This window comes from Aquila chrysaetos, chromosome 10, assembly GCF_900496995.4.
Source record: "Aquila chrysaetos chrysaetos chromosome 10, bAquChr1.4, whole genome shotgun sequence".
Classification (NCBI taxonomy): Eukaryota; Metazoa; Chordata; class Aves; order Accipitriformes; family Accipitridae; genus Aquila; species Aquila chrysaetos.
Window position 1 is genome coordinate 13,636,303 of NC_044013.1, and position 9,306 is coordinate 13,645,608.

Genomic DNA, 9,306 nt, shown 5'->3' on the forward strand with positions numbered 1-9,306 from the left:
GCTCAACACCTTCTCTTTGAGCAAGCGATCAGATTATGGAGTCTGGTTGACAACAGTTTCACATAAGGGAAGTTTTTTTCCGCATGGCTAGAGATTTACTAGAGTTCTTGGTGAAGAGTTTTCCCGTCTGGCAAAGATTTCCTAACGATCCTCCTTGTTGCTTTCTTACAAATAGGCACAAAATGTTTTAAAGGTTTGGGTGGCCCGCCATCCTTCTGCCCTGCCAGACTGGTGTGCTGGGGAGGGTACTCACAATGGGGGAACCAAACACCCTGAATGGAGATCTCCAGCGGGAGAGGTACATGCTGTAACCACTTGCCCGTGCGATAGGATTTCTCAGGTCCAGATAAAGCCTTTAGCAAGGGAAGGGTTATCACCACTCCTTGGGAACAGAGGTGACATTATGAGAGGGCTACTTCAACCTTCTCAAGGGTCACAGAGGTGCCAGTGGTGACTGCACAAGTTAGAGTGGGAGTCAGCTCTGCCCCAAATCACAGAGATAAAGCACCCGGCTCCTTGGGTGCGCTTGCTGAAGGACGCACCTCAGATGATCTACTTGCAGAAGTGCTATATGTAATTCCATATTGTTTCCAAGTCAGCAACATCACTGCACATGCAGTGATAACACTGAGGCCCTGCATAGGAAGGAATGCAGAAAGCACATGAATGACTGGAAAGAGAATGAAGTCAAACAAAATGTTTTATTTCAGACTGCTGCATTTTCTGATCCAGAGGTTTCTTTCATTAAAAGACCTTTTTGAAACAGTAAAGAAAAGATTCTTAGTACTGACACCCTGCAGCCCAATTCTGCTGTACTTCCTCCAGGGTTTTCTCTGTAGGCACCCACTTGCTCTAGGTCCAGACTACCACTACCCCCGCTTTGCAGTCCTCCTGCCTAGTGTTGTGCTTGCTTTGTTCACAAAAGTTTGTGCTTTCCCTTACCTTGATGCTTCACCGCTACCTAATTGCAGCAAAGAGCTCAGAAAATAGTTGGCACATACAAGGCACTCAACACAGGGTATCTCTAGGGCATTCAGTGCAGTTGCTTGAGCAATCACCCTTATTTTTATACCCCTGCTCACTGCCTAAATGAAAAGGCAGCAACCAGATGGAAAGAAGTTTGCCGGTCCCCTGATTGGGGGTCTTGTTCTTGCAGAAGATCTGAACTACAACAATTCAGCAATGCAGCTGCTACAGGCAGTGTGGTAGGCAAGGTGGGCTTGCCTCCTTAGAGTTGGAAAGGAGCTGGGTTTAGAAGCCTTGCACATGTAAAGGCAGGATTTCACCCAACGGAGCAATTACTAGTTTCGGATGTTACAACTCTGAATCAGGCCCCAAGATGCCTGAGATATCCCTCATGCCTCTAATGAAAGGAATAATTCTAAAAATGTAACAACTCAGCTCGTGTTCAGATGTTGATCCTGGCCCCTGTGCAGTTGTTTTGAAAGACCTTTTCCTACGTAAATAGATTCATCTGAAGCTTTTTTTTTTTCTTGAGGAAAACTCTGATATGTGGGTCAAACCACTGATGATTTGGCAACAAGATAAGAGCAAATTTTAGAATGCCTTTCAAAATGGCTTTTCAACATGCACTTTACAAGCAGACCTAAGTTTCAAGCCCTCTCTGTTTCATTTGTAGACTTGCCTTCGTATTTAATTCATGGACAAACTTTATAATTCCCAAATCAAACACAGGTGACCTCTTCAACCTGTACCTTCGTGAGAGAGTGAGCTTTGAATCAGATGGAAAAGTACAACATACCCTCACTGAAGGGCTTTGGTCCTTGCCTCATGTACAAAAGTCCAAGTTTATCGAATATATCAAAACCATTACTGAAGTGCTTCATGATTTAGACCCGAATCCAGACCTGAATTCTGTAGAATGCCTCCATCTACCCAACACCTTTTTTATGCAAGAAGGTGTAGGGGAGTGATTGTGAATGTCAGTAGATGTCAGGAAATTCATACCAAATAAATAGATGTGCTGCAATAATAATCATGCGCCACATTTTGGGACTCTCCTTCTAGGAAAAATCCATCATCAGAGTCACATAAAACTAGTCTATGTTTGGGAGGGGTGAAAAATGAGTGACCAAGCAGGAATTTTCTCTGTAAATTATTATTCTTGTTATAGCAAGATGTAGCACATTGCAACAGAGCAGGATATGGATGGAGAGAATACAAAGCGCACGCTGGGGATGCCACCCCACCCACTCCAGGTTGTACCTGTTGTTTCTTTGCTGCTGACTTACAAATCTGCTTCCCCACAGCTGTTCCACTGTATGTTTGAGCCTCTGTTCCGGATGGGTCGCTGATGACTTGAGGTCAGCACAGGTGAACAGTAGGTCTTTAATTTTTCTTCCTAAACCTTTTCACTTCCTTCTAGCAATATTTCTGTAGGCTCAGGACCTTGGAGCAGCTGACTCTATTGTTTTCTCCCAAACAGACATCTGACCTGTGATCAAATGCTGTATGTTCTTCTTCCATAAACTACAATCACAAGAACCCGGGATGTCCTCTGTCCTAGCAGGCCTCTATCCTGACATTTCTCCAAAGCATGTCCATCTCATATCTTGCTGATGACAGCCTCTTTTTTTTATGACTTCCTCTTGACCTCTGCAGATGGAAAAAATTATTACCAGCAAAGCTTTGCTTACAATGTTGCTCTAAGTATGTAACCCACTTCTGTATCCTTCCTCACACACCCTGTCAAGGTCATCTCATCCTCCTTTGCAGCATCCAGTAACGTGCCCAGGCTTGTTCACATCTCTCTGCTACATTTCATTATTAATACCAGCCTCGACAGCTCATTCTTTTCTTGGTCTGGCCTATCTCTCTGCTTCGTTTCATGGGAGTTATTGTATCTCTGTCGGTTTTGGATAAGGTTTTGTGCTCTAGAATTTGCCATCGCTTCTCTACTGCAACACAAATCAAAACTAACTCCCCAAAGCCATCTCTGCAATGATCCCTCCATTGTGCCTCTCAAGGCTTTGGACATGTGCTTTAGTTTGCAAGCGCTTTGTGATACACAGAAACCCCTGTGCTGGATCTGTTACAAAAACCGTAATACAAGAGCCCAGACAAATACAACACAAAGCTTGCTGTTGGCACTCAGCAGAAATGCAATCATATAAATCACATAAGCCGAAGATCCTTGTGTCTTCCCATGTGTAGGCAACAGTATAACCTTATTAAATTCCAAGTGCCTGTACACTCTGCTTACTCGGAAACTTGGACTCTACTGCTGTTATAAATTAAAAAACCAATAAAAATAAAGTTCAAAAAATACAAAATACACAACCACAGGCACACTGGTGTCTTGGAGGGGTTGGCCACATGCCTGTATCTTTGAGCTTGGATTTAAAATACCTCCATGGCCTATATTATTTAGGATGACAGCAATTAATAACACTAAGGATTTACTATAGTGTGCTCTACATAGCACTGTTCCTACAGTGACAGCACAAAAAGTTTTACGTGTTTAGAAAGAGTTGCTGTTATGAACAGGAAGGTACCTATAAATGATATAAACTGAGAAAATTTAATCATAGACTCATATGACACAGTTATTCTCAATGCATAGTCCAGAGTTAATGAGACGTGTGAATGGTTTCATTGTGTAACAGTCTGAACTTTAGCTGTAAGCTGTGGCAGTTTCAGAGGGTGAACAGGGTCCAATTCATGACTGCTGTAATTGGACCAAAGTCAGTGACATTGCCAAAATGATGGGTCAAGCGTAGAGCATGTGCACGCGCAGCCGGAGTCTGGCTATAGCTGTAGGAGGTCTCACACATGGTGGATGGATGGGGGTGGGACAGGCTAGTTGAAGTGGCCTGTTTGAGTAAGGTTTGAAGGACGTGAAATTCATCTAGGAAGTGTATAGCCACAGGTGATGCTGCTCTCCGACATGACTACAGTACCCTGTGGTGGTGTGTGAAGGGAGAAGAAAGACAGGGGATGGCGGAGACGTGCCACACAGAGCAGACGTCCTGCCCAAAATCAGGTTGTTGGCGGAGATGAGAGTGTGTGGATGGAGTGGCCCAGGCTCCGGTGCAGCTGGCATGGATGTTTGCGGACTCACCATCTCTCCAAGGAAGAGCTCCCCGTGAAAACCATGACCATGAAAACCTTTGGGGTAAACGTCTGGTCGATTTGATTCCCAGGTTTCCTTGTGCTGGCAGCTCTGCTGCCTGCAACGGGGCTGTTCATGCTGAAAGTGTGAGGACTGAGCTGCTGTTGTGTGCCATGGGAGAATCACAGTTCGTGAAAGCGAGATGTGGGCATAAGAGTGGGACAATAGGGAAAATACTCAAGGGCCCCTCAAGAGCTGTCTGAAACAGTTTGTATCTTTTAGTGGAAATGTCAAAGGAACCTGCTTTAAAATCAGTATAACTACCCTCAAATCCAGTGTGGCCATATTTTCCTCTGCATGACCTCATGCTTGTTTTCCCTACGCATTAACTCATAATTTGGGCACCTTACTGCATTTGTTATTTTTGTCATTCCCTTTATCAGTTCTTGTCTGGTCTCAAAATATCATTCAGCACTTAGAAAACATTGAAAAATAAGATTATGTGAAAGCCACAGGGCTGCTGAGCCAGCTCAGGTAGATGCTGCACCCCACCCCAAAGCATAACTTGCAACAGCAAGGTTTTATCCACACACCTTTCTCCCCGCGTTGCCCAGCAGTGAGAGACTGGGTCTCCAAGAGTAAATATTTCCTTTCGCCAGAGAGCTCTCCACGTGAGCCAGACCCCGACTTATTGTGGGAAGAAAGAAGGAAACGTCAGGCAGGGGGAAGAGGCCCACTAGGAGGGCAACCCAACGGGAGAGAAAGGAGAGTTGCCGCAGGGGGAAACCCAACGTCCTGCCTGTGAAATTGGAGGAGGGGAGAGAGCTGCAGGGGAAGGCCAAGAGGCAGAGAAAGTCCACTGAGGAAACAAATTGGGCAATGTTAGGACACACGCCGCAGAAAGGAGCTCCCTGGAAGAGCCACGGCTGAGCGCCAGCGGTGATAACCGGGAGCGCTGCCATCCCCCGGCAGGACCATGGCAAACACCAGCGGCTCTCGCTGCCAGCGGCATGACAGAGGCAGAGCGGGGGCTCTTGTGTTGCCAGTCTTCCCCAGTTTTAGTTTTTATGGTTCAGTGAAAAAGCAGGGGGTTGAGAGACTATAAAAGACATTGAGCTCACTTCTTTCACACGTATCAGGTTCCCTGTGGCTCCCCTTTCACAGTCCATCTTTCTTGTACATTAATGCAGTTCTGACTAATCCAACCAAAAGGCATAAATCAACATCCACAAGCCGATCATCTACAGCACGAGGGAAACTGGAAAAAATGGTGTGCAGTTAAGTATAAGTCGGTGTATCTCTGTACCTGCTCCCTGATCTCCTCAAAGACCTGCCCTGATTAAAAGTCAAAACTCTTCATGAGGGTGAAGTGATTTTGGGGCAGATCATGGACATACTGTGCATGCAGAGAGGCCCAGAAGTGCTTAAAACTAAATATACTCCAAAGCGCATTTGGCAGAATCATTTTTACTGCAAGGTGCTAGGTTTATAAGGCAGTAGTTTTCATCCTAGAGAATCCTAAAATGCTCTGCTAATGCTATACACATAAAACTCACTTCACTACAGCTGCTAGGCAGACAGGTTGCTGGCACACTGCTTCCCACCCAGATGTGGGAAGGGAATAACCAACCCAGGACATCTCAGCAAAATCCTGTCTTAAGGGAAATTACCCCTGGGAAAGGAAGCAGAACTTGAATTCTCAACATTTTGTGTAATACACAGACCTCTGGGGCCCTGGTCTCTCCTCATAGATGTAATTCTGGAGGCAGAGTGCTGAAGCCAACTGCGTGGCCCTGGGGCAAACGAGAGGAAACACCAAGATTTCAGAGTTGGGCTGTAAGCGTGCAACGGACCAAGCCTGGATTCACCTGGGGGTGGGTCTGTAGCAGCTACTCTGCATTGCTTGGCACCAGCTTGATAACACACAGCAGCGGGGGTACCTCCTGGACCCCAACCCATTAGAAACTTCCTAACACTTGATCAGCCCCAACTGAGAAGCCCAACCAAAAGGAATCAGGAGACTGAGGGGCTGTGGCCAGCTGAGGTGTGCAGGAGAATGCACGATCATTCCTCCTCCTTTGTACCTGTATCAATAACTGGGGAAAGCTGGACGCTGCACAGGTACTTTGCAGGGCCCTTCCTGCTGGAGGAAGGGCTGGGAGGGCTGGAAGGGGTGAGTGGAAGAAGGAGGCTAGAACGGGTGGCTGAATAACACCGTTATTTGCAGAGCTGCTGCAAGCCAGTGGAAAACATTCAGTTTGGGAACAATTCTGCCAATCCAAGCAATGGCATGTTCCCTCATTCCCTTTTCTCTTTCCTTCTCTTCCCCTATGGCTAATTTTTAGGCTTTGTTAAAGCTGAAGTAAAGCTGGACAAATTCCCCTGAAGCAGCATATTTGCTCTGGTTTCACAGCGGTATAAATTACAAAACAGTTGGGTATTGAAACCGTAGGATAGGATATGGTGGAGCAGTGGCATAAGGATGCAGCGTGACTCCAGTTTGCTCAAGATCAACCTGTGAGATCAGAATCTGCCTTGAGCTCCCCTGTGCCACCCTCTCCTTCCCTTCTTAGGGATGCCAAGCGCCAGGGATGCCAGCTGCACGCCAGCCGGCGGTGGCACTGCAGAGGGTGACTGTAACATCAGCTGGGGAACATATGGCAAGAGCAGCAAATCCAGATGGTGATAATGAATTGGAGAGGAGCAAATATCCTGTCTCATTGAAGCGTTCCCTATAATTAGAGAAATTGCAGAAGAGAAACACTGCTGAAGAATGGGAAGGGAAATTGCCTCTACGTTCCCTGTAGTGTAGTGCTCTGTGAAAGCTGATGTAGCTGTGATTAGTGGCTGTTTCCCCAAGGGGAGCAGATCCCCAGCACGCAAGGTGCTGCACACCCAGGCAGGGAAGTGGGTGGCCTGAAATCACTCCGGGCAGAACCAGCTTTCCTGACTTTCCTCCCTGAGACCTCACATGGGAACACCCTTTGCTAGGTCGGGCACTGAAGGAGAGTGCCCCAGCAGAGAGGGTGTCACTGGCACAGGCTGTTCATTAGAGCTTCAGCAGTTTCTCCAGGGCCTTTTTTGGCTGAGGACGGATTGGGGCAGGGAACAGATCTCAGTCTTACTGTAATCACTAAAAATAGACACTAATGTGCATTTGCTCCCTCTCTCCTAGATTGCATTACCTTTGGGACTTGTCCAAAAAAAGATTTAGGAGGGTAGCCAAGAGGAGATCTCTGAATACAGTAGCAAGGACTCTGTTTTCCTTAATTTTCTCATTTCTGTAATATGGCTTCTAGTGAAAAATAAGTAAGCCACAGACAGTGCTGCTTTTGTATCTGCTCCTTGCATCAAAGATCTCAGCTGTTAGAAATTAGAGTGTGGTTACTTCTTTGACCCCTGTAATTTCTGCAGAGAACAGTGATCTGGTCTCACAAGCATCCCTCTGGCCAAGCCTTCAGGACTAGGAGTGAAATTTGCTTAGTATGCCAGGCCAAGGGTTCTTTTTGAAGTATATGACGAGAGAAGGAGAGCTAAAATCTTCAGCAACCTTTTGCTGCCCTAATCCATCATACTCTGACAAGCGGATGGCTCGAACAGGCTGGATCCTTTACAGAAGGAGGAGGGAGGTTTCTCATGAGAAGTGGGATTTTAACAGCAAAAGAGATATGTGAAAGCTTTAATCTTTGTGCCAGGGTGTGTTTCTGTTTAAGAAGATTCTGACCTTATTTGTCAGGAGAGATTGCTCTGAACCTGGCTTTGCAACTAGCTGGACTGTATATTTCTTTCTTTAAACAGCCTCCGTTGTTATAAGCCAGGAGGGTCACTCTGAGCAGCAGCTGCTAAAGAGGCTGGCGGGCGCCCCGAAGCAAAGGTCAGCAGAGCATTTCCAAGCAGGGTGTAGGGTATTTCCAAGGGATTAGCAGCTGGTTGGGTGGAGATGCAGTCCTAAAAAGCATCTCAGGAGGTCCTTGGCCACAGCTGGATGCTGATCTGGGGGGTGCCTTGTGCCAATAGAGCTAGTGCTGTTATGAATGACTACAAGCTTTTGAAATGATGCATGACTGGAAATGCTGGGTTTGATGGTTTTTGAAAGGGGCTTCACAAACAGCCCTGGAAAGTGAGTTTCCCCTCGGGCTCACAGCTGTAATCAAGGGCAGTTTTGCTATGACTTTCTACCATGCTTTTTGCCATCCTGTGCTTCAGGACCTCAGCTCAGTTGGCACCTGCAAAGACAAAATTGAGCCTTTATTCATCAGTGGTGCCCCTGCTGCACTACCAACAGCAACTCCCTGCATATAGGCAAAATACAAAGCTCAGGCTTCATTGTGGCGTCTCCCACTGGAACAGCCAGCAGAAACCCTTTTCTGCCAAGAGTAAGCAGGATGTGAGAACAAGAAGGGATTTGTACCCAGTTTTGGCCTCAGACCTCTTCTTGCCACTTTAGTCAAGACAGAACTTGAAATCTCTTCTCTATGGCAGTCCCTGAAGGGGCAGAGCAGAGCATCCTTATGGCCAGGAGGTCTTTTGGATGGAGCTCCAGGCAAGGTTTTGTAGCTCAAGACTCAAATTGAGGCAAGACGCATGACAGCACACTTCTGAGGGAACAGGGCTCTTACTTCCCTGCTAGCATCAGTCTCCATGGGATGCAAGTGCTCACCGTGACATGGGTAGACTCCAAAATCCTCCTTTGCCACCATGGAAGAAGCAGGCAAGGCAAGAGGCCACTCTGAGGGCTCAGGGATGCTTTCAGCCCTTGGATAGAGGTGGCAGAAGAGCCGCTCAAGAGGGCAGAAGGACAGCACAACCTCCAAAATTTTCTGAATGCCAGTGTAGAAAATGCCACCAAATACCTAAGCCCTGCAGCAGAGTGGGTAAAGAGGCACAACATTACATTGGATGGGGTCCTTGAGCATTTCATGCAACCAGGCAAGGCTTTAAAAATGACAGAGCCCAAAGAAATAAGAAATCAGGGATGATGGAATATATGATCAAACCTATGCCCCTGTTTTGCAGACAGCAACGTACCTTGGGACAAATTATGCTGATATGTTACAGGATTTTTAAGCACATCTTGTGCTAATTTTCCAAACTTCTGGGAAAAGGAGACCGTATGGGGGATTTTGTACCTAGTTAATTTTATGGAGTGCATTGAGTAAAGGTGGATTTAGTTTCTGAGCTAGGCATAATTTCAAACATCGCTTTGTGTTTCTTCATTGGGGACGCAGGGTACG

The 9,306-nt window shown here is 46.5% G+C and overlaps 1 protein-coding gene across 1 annotated transcript in view; it reads right to left on the bottom strand.

The window, feature by feature from the left end:
- The window catches only part of P3H2 (prolyl 3-hydroxylase 2), a 77,060-nt gene extending 74,289 nt beyond the window's left edge, over positions 1-2,771 (bottom strand). The window contains exon 1 of the mRNA XM_041126904.1: positions 2,766-2,771. The gene's annotated coding sequence lies outside the window, so the exon portion shown is untranslated. The remainder of the gene's footprint in view (positions 1-2,765) is intronic.
- Positions 2,772-9,306: the final 6,535 nt, after the last annotated feature.